Source organism: Mytilus galloprovincialis, chromosome 9 (genome assembly GCF_965363235.1).
Source record: "Mytilus galloprovincialis chromosome 9, xbMytGall1.hap1.1, whole genome shotgun sequence".
Lineage (NCBI taxonomy): Eukaryota > Metazoa > Mollusca > Bivalvia > Mytilida > Mytilidae > Mytilus > Mytilus galloprovincialis.
The window spans coordinates 30,971,566-30,989,976 of NC_134846.1; the positions used below are offsets into that span (position 1 = coordinate 30,971,566).

At 33.6% G+C, this 18,411-nt stretch overlaps 1 long non-coding RNA gene across 1 annotated transcript; it reads right to left on the minus strand.

Annotated features, from left to right (window-relative positions):
- Positions 1 to 1,208: 1,208 nt before the first annotated feature.
- LOC143046742 (uncharacterized) lies at positions 1,209 to 5,199 on the minus strand. Its single transcript, XR_012969254.1, has 2 exons — positions 5,080 to 5,199; positions 1,209 to 1,825 (listed from the first exon to the last, which is right to left on the minus strand). It is a non-coding gene; the product is annotated as an uncharacterized LOC143046742 (long non-coding RNA).
- Between the last annotated feature and the right edge of the window lie 13,212 nt (positions 5,200 to 18,411).

Here is an 18,411-nt window from a genome sequence, read left to right on the forward strand (position 1 = left end):
CCCGCACCCGGAGGCGTCCTTCAGCTGGCCCCTAAAAAATGAATGATCTCATGAATGTTGTTTTGGTACAAGAAAAGTTAACCTTTGGAAAAAAGGAAAAACATTTTCATAAATAAAGAGATAAACAGTTTCTTTATAGATGGTTAAATCTTGGCTATTTATTTTAGATATTCAAATTTTTAAAATCTTGTAATTGACTTAATTCATTTTTCTGCTTTATCAGCACATTTTATCAGTGAACGAATCGAACAGTTCAAGGCTGATTTTTTTCACACAATTTTAGAAACACTTTGAGTATAAATATGCCACCATCTTGAAAACTTCTTAAATGTCCTTCCGAAATATCCGTTTCACAGATAAAAGCGGGTATGTTCCTTGCGTTCCTTTTATCGCATCTACAATCCCGTCCATATTTCCGGAAGGTGACTTACCGAATTAGATTTATTGGACTTATTAACGGGTTAATACGAACATGAGCAACCCGATGGGTGCCACGTGTGGGACAGGATCTGCTTACACATCCGGAACACATGAGATCATCCCTAGTTTTTGGTGGGGTTCGTGTTGCGCAGTCTGTTTTTATGTTATGTTTTGTGTACATGTACTAAATTAATGTTTGTCTGTTTGTCTTTTTTTAGCCTTGACGTTTTGAGTTTATTTGTGACTTATGAGTTTGAATGTCCCTTTGGTAACTTTCACTTCTCTTTTACAGTTTATGCATATTTATTTTCTAGATACATTATCTTACGTGTGCTCACTTCTATTGAAATTGCTATTCGGTCTAATCGAAGTATTCGATCCATTTATATGTACATGTACGTTCCTGTCAAGTTATGTATTATAAATAACGATGTGTTCCCTAATTGAGTAATTGTTGGATTGTTGCTGCATATTACAGTGAGATTGTAGAACAGTTAAGAGATAATTTTTCCAGATTTTATTGTTTGAAACTTGTTCGCATGCAATCATCTATAATGTGTGAAAATATCGCGCAAATGAAGCTTAATTGACACCAACCAAACAAAGAATTTCGCCAAAACCGCTGCTGGGAGTGCGAGGCGAAGGTCGTCCTTGCGCTTTGAGATGAGGAACACCGAAAAAAACACCTTTCCCTTTGCTTTTGATTGTTTCTTCTTGCGCTTGGAAGTGTTTGATTTCATAAATGTTACACATGCACCATGTCTAATAAAAAAGAGTAAAAGTTAAAATACATTTTAATTTTGTTTTATTCATAAATTTTGATCAACAAAAGGTCAAAAATTTAAATGATAACTTGATGTATTCAGTTCCATATTTTAATTTTTGTCTATGAAAAAACGCCCTTCTGGACCGACAGCATCTTTACACCCGTACATAGTACCGATATAGTCGTTTTTCATACACATGTGCCTGTCAGGCCATTTCTTTGGAAATAATGCGTATTCTTCTTCGGAAACTTTCTGGATCTTCCACTGGCCTTCCATACCTGGCCATGTTTTTGTTGACTGAATCAAACCTTCTGGTGTATCCGTCATGTAAACATACCATTCTTTCCATCTCTTTGATGTAATGTAGAAATATGGTTCGTTTGCGTTGATGCGTTCAAAATGAAATTTGTTGTGATCACCGAGATGTGTGGAGCTGTGACTCCCATGCAGTTAACCTTTTGCATCAGACCCCATTACTACATACCAATAAGGCCATTTTTCAGGACGTAAGGTAAAAGAGGACGCTGTACAAACATCTTCTTCGAGGAAGTCAAGGTCGTCTGATTCGACTGATAGTACGAACAATGTTACAACTGCGAGAATGAGTATTCCTCTAGCCATTATGTGTGCCGGAAAAGCTGAAATTATAATGTAAACGTTAAATTTGTTAACTTTTTTTTTAGAGGATATACAGATGTGGCACTTGAAAATCATAAGACCAATCATAGGAATTGCAAAAAAATATTAATAAACATTATACAGAAAAAAACTCAAAACTGAGTAACACAAACCCCACCAAAAACAGGTTATCCGGGAGGGAACATGTCATGCTCCACATAGTACAGGTACATCCGTTGTGTATTAATGTCCAAGAGAAACAGTAAACAAACATTTAGAAGATCATCAAAACTAATGCAAATAGAGTTGAATATGAACTTTTAATTATATATGTCGTGTACAAGTTGCGATTTTGTACAGGTTATAACATGTATAAAAATTGTGTACAGGTTATAACATGTACAAAAATTGTGTACATGTTATAATTTGTACAAGGCAAAAATACAAGTTATAACATGTACAAAAGTACCTCATCCATGTTTTAACATGTACAACATATTGCTTAAAAATGGTTTTAACTAGTACAAATATGTCAGAGACAGACATTATTATTGACACAAACAGTGAAACTGATGGTGAGTTGAACGGTCATAATCAGCAGACAACAATGAACAAATCATTGAGTTAGAAACAGAAACAATGTTAATTGAATTAAGTGATGTTAACATGGCTCATGAATCAAGTATCAATATGGCATCTACTTGTATACTTCTTTCTAAGATGGCGCTTTCTGGTGAAGATATTACTGCTGTCAATACTAATGAGGGTTTGTCTGAACTTTCAAATATTGAAATCAAGATTGCACCCAAGAGGGTTCTATCTCGCCAGCAGGTGCAAGGTGATACCTTGACAAAAAACTAAAAAAAAATAGATAAACTGTTTTCTCCAAAGGTGATAACATTCTGTTCATTGATAGGGCCCTGCCGATTTAAGAGAAACATGAAAGACGTTGTGACGAATGTGAATGAACATGGCGGCTAAAAAATGGGTATTAAAGTTGGACAATTAAATGGATACTTGAGTAGAAACCAGGTTATTTTTTTTGCAAATGCAACTTTAAATGTGTCTAAAGTCCCAATGGGTGATATGAGTGTGAGAGATAATAGTGCGTAAGTTATCATTGAGTTGAGGGCAATGTTTTGTGCATTGTCAGCATAAGAAAGACAGTTGTAAGTCTGGTTGTTGTAAATGTAGAAGAATGAAAGTTTTGTGCACCTCAAGGTGTCACATGTTACAGTATCTGTCTTGCAGCAACAAGTACAAAAAACTTGTTTCTAAAATCTATGAAAGTGTAGTATTTTAAGATGCTGTAAATAATGCACCTTTTCTTGCTTTTAATTGTTGTTCTTTAATATTAAATAAATATCAATCGTGCATGTATATTCTGCTTAATTATTATTTTCAAATTTTGAACAGATTAAAACCATTTTTAAGCAATATTTTATACAGGTTATAACATGTACGAGGTACTTTTGTACATGTTTTAACATGTACGAGGTACCTTTGTACATGTTTTATAACTTGTATTTTAGCACTGTACAAATTATAACATGTACTATATTTTTGTACATGTTATAACCTGTAAAAAATTGCAACTTGTACACGACATATATACCACACTAAATAAAAAAAAACAACATTTGAATTGTAGAAAAAGGCAACAAGTAAACAAACGAGATTGTGTCCATAAGACACGGATGCCACACCCGCACTATCATTTTTTTATGTTCAGTAGACCGTGAAATTGTGGTCAAAACTCTAAAAAGATCATACCGGTATCATGGGCAGCATGTGCCCGCCAGATGATCATGTGGACTAAGTTTCAAGTTGGTTAGACTTCAATTTCATCGTAAACTACCTTGACCAAAAAATTCAACCTAAAGCTGGACAGACGAACGGACGCACAGACCAAAAATCATAATGCCCCTTTAGTTGTTTTGTTCTGAAATAACGCAGTATCATATACACACGAATTCACCGGCAATACCAAATTCGCGAAATTAGGACAGGAGAAGAAAAAAAAATCAGAACTAAATTCACTACTTTTGTATGTTGTATGAGAACATAATGTATTTTGTATCGATGTTTAAATTTAAAAAAAAACCGTGTTGCTATTTTATATATTTGAAAGGAAAACGTCATTGGTTCCATCGTGCGCTAAATGCATAAAACGAAATAAATCGAGGAGTCGAAAAGGAATAATGACAGGAGAAACACTATCATTTTAAGCCGTCTTAAAATGAAACTTTAACCCATAAAGATCAATTTCACCACGTTGGGGTTTTAATTTAAGTTTTTGCATTGGTCAATTGAAAATAAGAAAAGAGCCTTGTCATATCGTTTAATATGTTACTCAATATAATACGAGCTCGCGGTGACAAAACGAAATCCCGGGATTTCTGTTTGTTTGCTGCCTATGGATGTAAGTAATTCGCTTTTTGATATAGCTATCAGATAAGTTTGATAAATAGTAAGAATAAATTATTCTAGTAAACATTTGGAACTTAAAACATTTTTTTAGTAGTTATATAGTAATTTTAGCTCTCTCTATCACATCATGGAGGACTTATGATAGATATATACAGGAAGATGTGTTATGAGTGCCAATGAGACAACTCTCCATTCAAGTCACAGTTTATAAAAGTAAACCATTATAGGTCAAGGTACGGTCTCCAACACGGAGCTTTGGCTCACACCGAACAGCAAGCTATAAATGGCCACAAAAAAAATACTTGAAACGGGAAAACCAACGGTCAAATATATATAAAAAAAATTAATGAGCGACGAGAAACACTTATCAACCATATTAACAAACGACAACTACTGAACATCAGATTCCTGACTTAGGACAGGTGCAAACAATTGCAGCGGTATTAAACATTTTAATGGTACAATGAAACATTAGTATATCATCACAACATAGAAAGACACACTATAAATATAAATTGGAATGGCTCATCTCAATCAAAGAACGTGTAAGTCAATCCTTAAACAGCCTGACAATGTCGTAAAACCCGGTACTGGATATAATACAAAAATACATCCGTTATCTAGTTCTGGCTTAGAAAGTGCCTGTCCTGATATTTTCACTGACGATTACAAGTAATAAGTAATTCAATTGTAATAAAATAAAAAGATAAAGCTTAAACATTTACCTTCAAAATCATTTAAGTAAAAAGATTGTTACTTTTAATTTGAGTTTTTGAAATTTGATTTACATGTTTATGTGATTGCATGTTAAACGCGCACATCGAATAAAAGCGTAAAAACTTACTTTTAGTTCGAATGAAGAACCATCTACCTTTTTCCAAATGCAAGTTGCATGTCTAAGTTGAATAATTTATACTAAAACTGTGTCCAATAGAAAGCAACAAAAACAAAATTCAGCCTTGAAGTGTGCACTAATAAACAGTACAGATAAAAGTGAAAAAAGTAATTTGATGGACTTTAAAAGTAGTGGCAGATTAAAATTGTGTTATAAAGTAGCAATGAATCTAACTTACAATATATTTTGAACACCTTTGACTGTTGTATAACTAGAATATATCACTGAAATATATTATTGCAAAGAACTTGTAAAAGGAAGCACTTGCTATTTTTGCTATTTTGATTTTTATACATGACATAGAGCTTAAGAAATTCATGGTTTAACTTTTAGTACATAAACAAAAGAAAAAAAATACACTGGGGTCTAAATGAAGATACCGTATCGTTTAATCAAGGTTTAATCCTCCCTTGTCTACATAAGGAAATGCCTGTACCAAGTCAGACAGTTGTAAAATACAATAAAATATATGTCAATGAGTTCTCTACATATTTCTTTCAATTAAATCAATGTGTTATGATGGTCCTACGACCATCGTAGTTTGAACTGTCCAAAGATAGCTTTGTTTTACATCCTAAGACATGTCTCAGACACGTCATAAGACCATCCGAAATAACGTCATAAGAACTATGTTAGGACATATCCTAGGTTACTTTCATTAACACGACCCATGGACTAGATATAAAAAAGAAGATGTGGTATGATTGCCAATGAGACAACTGTCCACAAGAGACCAAAATGACACAGAAATTAATAACTATAGGTCACCGTACGGCCTTCAACAATGAGCAAAGCCCATATTGCATAAGCAGCTATATATAAAAGGCCCCGAAATGACAACGTAAACTAATACAAACGAAAAATCTAACGGCCTTGTTTATATAAAAAAATGAACGAAAAACAAATATGTAACAAATAAACAAACGACAACCACTGAATTACAGGCTCCTGACTTGGGACAGGCACATACATACATAATGTGGCGGGGTTTGACATGTTAGCGGGATCCCAACCCTCCCCAACCTGGGACAGTGGTATAACAGTACAACATAAGAACGAACTATAAAAATCAGTTTAGAATTTATAAAATGCACAAAGAAATTAATTAATTGCTGATAAATTGCTATATTTGCAACACATGCTATAGCAATTTATCAGCAATTAAATAAAAACTTTTCATCATAATATATATTATTGAATAATTCATTGATTTTTTTGTTGTTTGGTTACTTAGATACTTCAATATTTAGGTAGGCAACTGTTTCTTTGATTTTCTAAAGATGCACTTGCATGCTTGCGCTGTCCTAATTTAGGAACCTCTGGCCTTTAATAGAAGTGTATGGTTATTGGAAATTTTCGTTCATCTATATGAGTTTAGTGCCACGTTCATTTTCTCTGAACTATTACACATTTTCGTTTAGGGGCCAACTGAAGCCCGCTTCCGGGTACGAGATTTTCCCGATGTGTTCATATAGTGTTGAAGACCAATTAGTAACCTTTGGCTATCTTCTGATCTTTGGCCTATTTGTTGTCTCTTTGATTCATTCCCTGTTTCAATTCTCAAAGTTTGGTTATGATCTATTGTACATGCAAAATATATATTCAAAGCCAAATATAAATTAGCCCTATTTTTTTGTTTACAACATTGTAAAGTCCAACATGGTGTAATAGGTTGAAGTAAATTTGTCCGTTTATTGAAATATTACATATATCCATCTCTTTAAAGTAATACACACGAGATATCGTTATAAAAATCAAACCATTTTTTATATAGATAAGACCGTTGGTTTCCCTGTTTGAAAGGTTTTACACTAGTAATTTTTGGGGCCCTTTATATTTTGCTGTTCGGTGTAAGCCTAGGCTCCGTGTGGAAGACCGTACCTTAACCTATAATGGTATACTTTTATAAATTTTGACTTGAATGGAGAGTTGTCTCATTGGCACTCATACCACATCTTCCTATATCTATATAGTATATACTATTCTTAGTTATTGTACTTCGTGATAATTCATTTGAGACATGTTTATATGTTTATTATGTGTCTAATAGTGTGTGAAAAAATTCAGCCTTGCACTGTTCGGTTCGTTCACTGATAAAATGTGCTGATAAAGCAGAAAAATAAATTAAGTGAATTACAAGACTTGTCAAATTTGAATATTCAAAATGAATAACCGATTTAATCATCTATACAGATACTATTTATCTCTTCTTTATGAAAATGTTTTTCTTTCCCAAGGTCAACTCTTCTTGTAGCAAAACAATATTTATGAGATCATTCATATTTTGTATCATCTTCCGAATTCACGTTAATATAAAACTTTATTTGGTTACTGTATATATTATGTATGTACAGGTTGCTGTTGAACAGTTTTTAGTGTCAGTCCAATATTTGGCGCAAAGCAAAATATGTCTTTATGTGCAAATTTATTATCAAAATCTTAGAAATGTTTCTGAGAAGGTATTTTTTTTCTGTAACAAATAAAGGCTGTTGTTTCTATAGAACATTTTCAAATTTGTTGTCTCAAAAATTAATTGTGGCAAGGAATTTTTTCTGTAGAATGGCTGTAGTTACTAAAACCAGTTATGTCTGTTTGTGATGCTCACAAAATTGTGTCAAAATGAAGTAACTATAAACACCTCTCATTCCTGATGGCAAATAACCTTAAATTATAATTTGAATAATTATTTTTGATCCCTCAAATAGTTTTCAGAGATACATCCAGACTATTGCATGTATATTTATATCACACCGCAATATACAAGGATACCAAGGCTTCAACGGATGTGAACGAAGGATTACATACTTACGAAAGCCGAGAAGGATCATTCATAATTCAGAATTCAAAACTCGCAAATCAAGAAATATAATCCTGTTTTATTGCAGTTGCAATCCAAACACTGCAAATATTGCCTTATTGATTTGATCTGGGGGGTGGGGGGTGGGGGGGGGGGGAGAGATATCGAGTGTCACTTCAATCCTTATTCGAAAGTTTTTCCTCTTTTCATGAGAAACTTGAGAATCTTTCATAATATAAAAATAAGACGATGTGGTATGATTGCCAATGAGACAACGCTCCACAAGAGACCAAATGACTCAGAAATTAACAACTATAGATCACCGAACGGCCTTCATCAATGAGTAAAACCCCTATCACATAGTCAGCTATATTTTATGATGGTATAATACTTAACCCTTAACAGGAGAGATTGTGCCTGTTATTTATATAATGAAGACATAATCTGTCAATCAGTTTAATTGAGTTCTGAAGCTGTCATGTCAGTAACTGCTAGTAGTCTGTTGTTATTTATGTATTATTGTCATTTTGTTTATTTTCTTTTGTTTCCTATTCTGACATCGGACTCGGACCTCTCTTACACTGAGTTCTACTGTGCGTACTGTTGTGCGTTTGTTTTTTCTACATTGGCTCGAGGTATAGGGGAAGGGTTGAGATCTCAAAAAACATGTTTAACCCCGCCGCATTTTTGCGCCTGTCCCAAGTCAGGAGCCTTTGGCCTTTGTTAGTCTTGTATCATTTCTAATTTTTGTTTCTTGTGTATAATTCGGAGTTGAGTATGACGTCCATTATCACTGAACTAGTATACATATTTGTGCAGGGGCCAGCTGAAGGACACTTCCGTACCAACAACGCACTGAACTGACTGAAAAGCTGCTGAACAAATATTGAATAACTAAAATCATCATGTCTAAACACTAGTTAATTTACAACTAGAAAATATCTGAAAAATATCTCAACTTTGAAGAACATTTAACGATTATAGTGATAGGATGAAGTTAAGATCAAAATGATCATTTCATAAAAACATGAAAAAATGCATTTACGTGTGATTACAATGGGGGTCGTCCCGATAGTCCGACACGCATTAGTCCGACACTCGATAGTGCGACACTCAATAGTCCGACACTCGATCATTTTCCACTACCTTGAAAAAGCCATTTAAAAAAGGGGTGTGTCTGTGTTCCCAACCCAAGGTACATGTCCCGATACAAATGCATTGATAAAAGGGGGTCCAACCCACGACCCCCCCCCCCCCCCCACACACACACATGAGGTCGAGGTGAGATATACCCTTTTAGACAAACGTGTATATATAAAAAAGGAGATTTGGTGTACTTGCCAATGAGACAACTCTAAACAAGAGACCAAATGACACAGAAATTAACAACTATAGGTCACCGTACGGCCTTCAACAATGAGCAAAGCCCATGCAGCATAGTCAGCTATAAAAGGCCCCGAAATAACAAATGTAAAAAAATTAAAACGAGAAAACTAACGGCCAAATTAATGTACAAATAAATGAAAGACAAAGGCCAGATATACAAACATTCCATACCCCAAATATAGTTAACATATTACTTATAATGAAAGTGAAATTAACATTCCAAATAACTGAACTATCCCAGTTTCTCTTTCTGTTACAGAAGTCGCAAGCGAGACACTAAATACAAAAAGATGTGATGTATTTTCCAATGAGACAACTCTTCACAGGAGACGAAATAACACAGTAATTAACAACTATAGGCCACCTTACGGCCTTAACTAACTTTAATATGCAATACTTGCAATATACTTTTTAAAAATTATGCCAATTCTATGTTAAGTGAACAATAAGACTGAGATAAAACCCAATTTATCATACAATTAATAAAAACCTCATCAAAGGAACATGTGTACTAAGTTTCAAGTTGATACGAGTACTGCTTCATAATAAACCACATGGACTAAAAATCTGTTCGCACGAACAGACGAACAAACTTACGGACAAACGAACATCTGGACAATCGGTCGTACGAATGAACGGACAGACGAACGAACTAGACAATATAATGCCCATGTACAATCGTAAAAAAGGAGGGTGGGTGTAATAGATGAAAGCCACAGTAAACTCAGATTTGAAATAAATGTAGATGCGTAATGACTGGTCTTAAGGTCAATTAAGAATGTCACGTTCTGCTAGACTTTTAAGAATTACGAACACAAACTTGTAAGATATGTTTTATTTCAACTTTTATTACACCACCGACAAACGGCTCAACGTCTCAGTCATTTCAGTTGAATTGGGCAACAGTGTACACCATGGCGTCCCAGTACTGATTAAGTGTTCTCTGTCCATTTCTGTAGGAATTCGTTAAACGATCTATCCTTTCTTGAAGAAGGCGGTACTTCCTCTTTCGAACGGATGGTCGATCGCCTCGTCTAACGGCTGCAACGGACAAGGCTCCCCGTCTCTCTTCTGTTTTTAACTTCTTCAAAAAGTACCACAAGTTTGAATGACGTCTGCCAACTACTGCGTTCCATCTCTTGTTGAAAGCTGAAAAATATTTAAAAAAGAATTTTCAAAGAAAAAACAGAAAGTTTTTTTGTGACCCAATTCTGATTAAGTAGTTAGCAAGGATTAAATAACACATTTCATTTTTATATTCAGTGAAATACAAAAGTAAAACTCTTACAATCATGAGATACTGAATTTAAGCATTTTTGCTTTCTGAATTTCGGGTATGATTGTTACACGGAAGCTTTTATGAAAAACAACGGCTGATCATAAGCGACAGAACCGCTTTCCATTTTTTTTTATTGGGGCCATTAATACTGATATATCAAATTATTAATACTACATAGATTGGGGATACATACCGTAACGGAGTGTCATTAAAGCATATGCTTTTATGATTTAATTTGTCATACATGTATATACTTACATTCGACATGATTGTTTGTCCTATTGTCCATATTTCTTTGGTAGACATTCCAAATAACTGGGCTAAACTGTCCATTTAGGTAATTTCGTTGGAAAAAAGTTAATAGCTCCCTTAAACCTGGACAATTGTGACATAGTCGTTGAGGAGTTGCATCTTGACGAAAAAACTGGAAATTTTTTCGAACCACCGCCAATGGAAGATACGCTATGACCATCATTTTTCTCACACATCTCCTCAGTGCAAGACGTCTGTTAAAGGCATTTCGAAGTCCCTCTTTCTGAAGTCGCCTCCAGATACTTCTGCAAAAATGAAAGAAACAGCCACACATCCTAGCTTGGGGAAATTCTGTTTCCGCTGCAGTTATCATTCCGGTCTCGAAATCTGAAACAATGTTTTGTGGCGATAAATCATTGTTGGTTAACCTTCTGTAACGCCGTTCAATGTGTCTCATAATCTGTCGATAGCTGCCAATATGCTTATCTGTCATAAAAGCATAAACAAATGGAATTACCCTGTCATCGTAGAACCCGTGTATTGTCAAAAATTGCATATATGGACGCGGGACAGACTTAAAAGTAGCATCTATATATATGTCATTACAATCTCCCAAACACATAAGTGCCTCCCTAGTGCAGAAAACAGCAATTCCCCATCCATTATCTAGTTTACTTAGGAATTGATCACCATCTTTGGTAAGACACCAGCGCCCATTGATAGCCACATCATTTATTGTGGCTGGGATTGGGGGAATGTGTTTCCTTCTTGTCCTGTCAAGTGATGATCTTAGGCAATCGTATGTTGGGATACTATCCCGTTCATTCCATGGGACTTGCTGAACAACATTGTCATAAGCCTGTCTTCCGGAGACCTCTGGATTTGCAGATAGTATTACATGATTTACCATTCTTTGTCTTATTGATGCAGAGTCAATTGTTTCCTGGTCGTCTTGGTGATCATGCTCGGAAACCTAAAAGATAGTCAGTCGCAAGTTATGTAGTCTGTATAAGTACTTATCTTCAAAAACCTAAGAAATTATTAAAAAAGATATGCGCGCAGAAATCGTCTTTTAGGCTCTAGTAAGAGTAATTTCTATATCTCTAAAGTAAAAACCGGTCAGGATGTAATACAATTTACCAAATAGAAAGATTGTCATGATGAAAAGTGACCGATAAGACATGCTCGTATCAAATGTAAAATTGATATGCTTGAAGTACAAGATGTATAAGATAATAATCGGACCCCCCACCCCCCCCCCCCCCCCCCCAAAAAAAAAAGGATTAATTTTTACATAAAGACCAAGTTTCTCATTTTACTTCTTTGGTTCCAAGAGGCAATTATGTTTTATTTATAAAAGTATGTTGAGGAATAAAATACATGAAATGAACTCAACTTACATATAAAACGTCGATATTGTTTGGTGCATTTTGTAGGTCAAAAACTGCAGTTCGTAAAGGGGCTCTGCATGTGTTCCTCCAACACCGCCAGTGAATTGCGTTTAATCTAATTCTGTTTTTCTGGTACCTGTATCCTTCATGTATTAAGATTTTCCCACCTCGACTACCTTGTACAACATAAGCCATGTTTCTTCAAACGTCTTAGTTCAAATGCCAATTGGTTTGAGAACGCTGCACTTTTTTCCAGACTGACCAATAATAATTTACTTTTCATGATGACATCAGCATCAGCTATCCGAATATTTGATTGGCTTATTTCAGCTTCATTTGCATATTGCCCCTCTTTCAAACTCCCCGGTTATGTTGTCAATTGATCGAATTTTATATCTCCTAAAACTGCACTCACACAAATTAAATATCATATTTAATATTATGTATGCGTTATAGTCACCAAAATATACACCGTTGCGTTAATACGTTGTTTTAGACGTTTTGCACGACGTCGAGTTTATCCGTGCCATTTAAAAAAAAAACGGAGTAAAATCAGTTGAGCTTTAAATTAACAGATCAGAAAACATGGGTTGAAGGCGTGTGCATATTTTGCTACAATGACATTTTACTGATTCTTAGTTCTTCATTTACTATAGGTGTAATACCACCATTGATTTTCCCCTATTAGTCTTTGTTTTAAAGTACCTGTCTTTGTAAAAATCATGCAGAAGGTGATTCATGACATGTCACAGAAGTATTTTTTTTTGCCCTATATCATAAGAACTTTGGTAGATGAGTAAAATTCTGTCTTTATTTTCCCTGTATTATGCCCGTTGCCATGGTAACCATCAAATCAACATTTTGCTTGAATATGTGAAAAAAGACCCTTTTTGAAAATATAAAATAACGGAATTTAAAGTCCCATAGAAATATTGTCAATCAATACAAACAATATGTATATTTACAGTATTGACAAACAAAACCCCAAACTATACAAAAACATTAAAATTTTGAATTTACTAAATAGTTTGTTTCCATAGCAACCATTTAAAAATGTGTTAAATTTCGAAAATGAAAAATTTCAAAAACTCCTAAATTTTAAATCTGTTTATCTCCCAAGACCAACAATACCATGAAATGTCATTGACAAATTTTGAAAGACCCCATTCTATATATTCATAAAATAAAAAGAAAGTCGTGCGTTTTTTTTTCTTTAAAAAAAAAATTTTAGTCAAAAATTGTAAATTTTCACCAAAATTCAGATTAACAATCAGATGAATAATCAAACATTTAGTAACTTAAAAAGCTAAAATATTCCATTTATATGTGCAATTCTGACACGCATTTGTTAATTTTAAACAAAAATATACAGTAAATGAAGATAGACTTGTACAAAATGAAAAATCATCACTCTGGGTATGGTCCACCCCCCTTTTTTCGATTTTTTTTTTTTTTTTTTTCAAAATTATAAAATTTGTTGAAAAAAAACGTGGTATCTCATTTAGTTTACTTGTGAACTAAGTATTTTAAGAATTTAAGCATAACACAACTTCTAAAGGTAAGGGCATCATATGTACCCCCTCCCTTCAATCTTAATTGTAAGATTTCTCAGAAGTTTAAAAAAAAATTGGTAATACGCATAACCCGTTGTAGTATCTAAGACTGATGCTGTCAGTGAAAAAGAATAATGTTGAATCCAAAACTTAATTACTAGTAAGTCTATCATGTATAAAAATAAGACGATGTGTTGTAATTGTCAATGAGACAATTAACTCTCCACCAGAGAGCAAAGACATAGAAATAAACAACCACAGGTCACCGTATATCCTTCAACAATGAGCATAACATGATTATTTAGAAAAACAAATCTTAATGAACATTTAAAAAAAAATAGCTCAGGATACTTTGTCTTTCAAAATGGCTGTAAAAAAGTTACAGGAACAATTTAATGCAACTCATTGTTGGTTTTTGAAACAGATTAATGCTTTAAAAACTTTAAACCTAGACTAAGATCTGTTAAGCAAGAAGGTTCACCCTGAAATGTCTGGTTGTTTTTATTTATCATTGAATTACTTTTGAAACTCTGTGAGTGTTATGTAAAGATTTTAATACAAGTATCATATTAACTTAACATTATCAATGTTCTAAGAAAATGAGGTCAGTGTAAGATGAACTATGTCAGACAGACGAAAAAGAGATAACGGAAACGGAAAATTCAGCATTTTTTCCAATTTGTAAGGGGCATAACTTATTGACAGTACATGTTAAACCAATAACATTCTAACTGTTCTGAATTTTATGGAAATAAGCATTGTGTATAAGTTTCAAAACATTTGGTTGTGGCAAACTTCATGAACTTAAGTTAGAGAACGGAAACAAAAAAGTCAGCACTTTTTTCCATTTATATAATGGTATAACTCTGGAACGGACGTACTTACGGACAAGGGTACAACTTAATGCCCCCTTTGCTACGGTGGGGGCATACAAATTCTACATGTTCTATCTGAGGAAAAATATACCAACGATCTACATTAAATTGTGCAAGAATTTGTCAATGTTTCTATTGTATATGATGTAAAAGGACAGCTTGTCTATAATTATTATTATTTTTAAAAACCTAACTGATTATTATTTGTATACGGCAGAATAATCGATTTTTTTTTATGGTTCTCAAAACATATTTTCCTTGTGGCCTTGAGGACACTTTGCTGGTCCTAACTATTATATACTGTTTTGATTCTCAAACCTTTATGACAACCATGTGCAATGACCATTCATTGAATTTTGCCTAATTTAATCAATTGTTATATTTACACATTTTTATGCTCCCGCAGTGGCGGAGGAGGTATTAAGGTTTACCCTTGTCCGTCCTTCAGTACGTCCCAAAGTTGGTTTCTGTTCTCTATCTTTAGTTTGCCTCAACCAAATGTTATGAAACTTAATCACATTGCTTATTACCATAAAACACAGACTTAGTTTGAATTTTGGTGGTGTCACTTAAACCGTCCAAGAGTTATGCCCCTTTACAGATAGAAAAATTGCTGAATTTTCCGTTTATTTTCTCTAACTTTAGTTTGTCTTTACCAGATGTTATCAAAATTATACACAATGCTTAAAACCACCATATACAGATCAACTTTGAATTTTGGTGGTGTCACTTTCACTGTTCTATGCAATGCCTCTTTATAGAGGAAAAAAGTTGCTGAATTTTTTGTTTTGTATTTCTTTCTTTAGTTTGCCTCAACAAAATGTTATGAAACTTTTACACAATACTTATCACCATAAAAGTTAGTACACAATTGGTAAGTGTCACTTTTACTGTTCTTCAGTTATGTCCGTTTATAACTTTTATGATATGCAAGCGGGAGCATCATCTGTGTCCAATGGACACATTCCGCATGTATTTCAAATCTTTTACATAAGTTAGATTAATTTATTATATATTAGAATAGAAAGAAAGGTTCTGTAGTTCTTCTTCAATTTCAATTTTAACCCAGTTAAATTGACATAGTGACAAATAAGTGTTTGCATAAAGGTTTTGATGTACATGTCGATTTACATTGGAGGTAAATAGTAACAGCCATTATGTGTACATAATCTGACTCTGCACAATAGTATACTAGTCCACAAAAGAAACGATACAAGGCAATGAATTTTCCATAGATAATGAAATTGCATACACTGTACCAAGCTTCAAACTGTCCATTGGTCTAATCTTTACAGAGTGTTATTTTCTTATCAAAACCACTGTTTTAAGACAAAAAAAAAATAAAATATTTTTTTATTTTTGTTATATCAAAAATAGTATTTTTATAAATAAAAAATTCGAAATTAAGTTCTATAATGATGGACAATGGACTTTTTTTTAAAGAGTTATGACCCTTAAAAATATTAAAATTTATGGAAAGTGGCCTCGTTAGCGCTCTCGATGGTACAAGTTTTTAATTTTTTATTTTCAGTTTATTTCTAATAGGACGGACGTAGTTTTTTTTAGCTCACCGTTTCAAAGGAACTGTGAAATTTGCCATCACTTGGCGTCCGTCGTCGTCTGTTCGGTGTTAAATATTTGAAACATTTCCACTGAAACTACTGAACCAATTCCAGTCAAACTTAAACTGAATGATCCTTAGGATATCTAGAATAAAGTTTGTGTTTTATTTTCAATTTTGTAAAAAAAACATGGCCGCCATGGGTAAAAATAGAACATAGGGGTAACATGCAGTGTGTAGCTTATATCTCAAACACTAAAGCCTTGAGAGCAAATTTTAAGATAAATCCAACAACCCATTGTTGGGTTGCGGCCACTAAATTGTTAATTGTACGGAAATTTTGCAGTTTTTGGTTATTATCTTGAATATTATTAATGACAAAGATAAACTGTAAACAGCACAACTTTCAGCAAAGTAAGATCTACAAATAAGTTTATATGACCAAAATTGTCAATTGAATCCTGTGGAGTTATAGCCCTTTAAAGAATTTTTTCACAATTTGTTCATCTAGTTTGCTTACTTTAAAAAAAGTCTTCTTCTGAATATGCTAAATCGATTTCGGCCCAACTTGGGAGTATCTTGTATAAACTTTGTATTTTATTTCCTTGTACTTTAAGAAACTTAGCCACTATGGCTAAAATGGAACATAGGGGTAAAATGCAGCCACTATGGCTAAAATGGAACATAGGGGTAAAATGCATTTTTTTGCTTTTGAAGAAAAAACGACAGATACAAAGAACATTTAAATGGAATTTTTAAGCCACTCATTGATATATATTGAAAGACACAAATAATCATTGATGCAAAATTTATGAAACTAGGACAGAGTCAATTTTAAAGACCATGAAATAGCACTTAAAGATTTTAAATTTCAATTTGCACAAAACAAGTGTAATTAGGGACGCAGCTATCCTTCATTCGGTTTTCAGCCTTTCGGCTATTTTCTGTTGATTGCTTTGGTTGTTGTCTCTTTGACACATTCCCCATATCTAAAAAAAGATCTTAATATATAACCAGGTGCTCCGCAGGGCGCAGCTTTATACGACCCCAGTGGTTGAACCCTGAACAGTTAGGGCAAATTTGGTCACAATATTCAAGCTTGATTCTGTCTGAATTTGGATTGTGATCAAATTTTTGAAATAATATAGGTTTTTGTCACAAAATTAATGTGGTCAAAGATCTAACAAATTTATTGAACAATACTGTGCAATTGAAGATTTCTTCTTGAAACTTTCCAAAATTCGAAATTTGAAAAATTTTGAAAAAAAAGGAAGCCCTTCAAAAATCGTAAACAAATTTTTTTTTTTTAAACCCCCTTGGAGCAATAACCCTTAAACTCAATCCCATGCTTTCCATTGCAGTATTGAACATTGTAGTACAATTTCAGAGAGATCCATACAATTACACATAAGTTATTGTCTTGAAACTAGAAAAATGCTTGTTTTGACCCCTTTTTGGCCCTTAATTCCTAAAATTTGGCCCCATTACCCCTAAAATGAATCCAAACCTTCTACTTGTGGTTTTAAACATTGCGATATGATTTCAGAGCAATTGAAATACTTCTACACAAGTTATTATCCTGAAACTAAAAAAATGCTTGTTTTGGGCCCCTTTAGGCCCCTAATTCCTAATCGGTTGGGACCATCATCCCCAAAATCAATCCCAATCTTCCTTTTGTGGTATTGAACCTTCTGAAAAAGTTTCATGAAGATCTATTCGCTTAAACTAAAGTTATTATCCGAAAACCAATGTGTCTTCGGGCGACGACGACGCAGACGACGACATCATACCATTATACGATCCCAAAATTTTTCTATTATTGCGCTCACCCTTTGAAGAAATTTCATGTTTTAATGCTCAAAATGTTCACAATTTAATTCCATCTTTTAAATTTTTGATAATTTTTTGAATTTTGAAAAAAAGGGGGGGGGGTGTGGCACCATGCCCAGAGAGAAAAAAATTCCTTCTCTACCAAAATATCTCTATCAATCATATATTCTCATTTATAATTACCAAATTTGTGTCAGAAATGCACGTATAAATGGAATGTTTTAGCTTTTTCAGTTCAAAATGTTTCAGTATTCATCTGTTTGGTAATCTGAATTTTGGTGAAAATTGACAATTTTTGACTAAAATTATTTTTTTAAAGAAAAAAAAACACACGACTTTCTTTTTATTTTATCAATA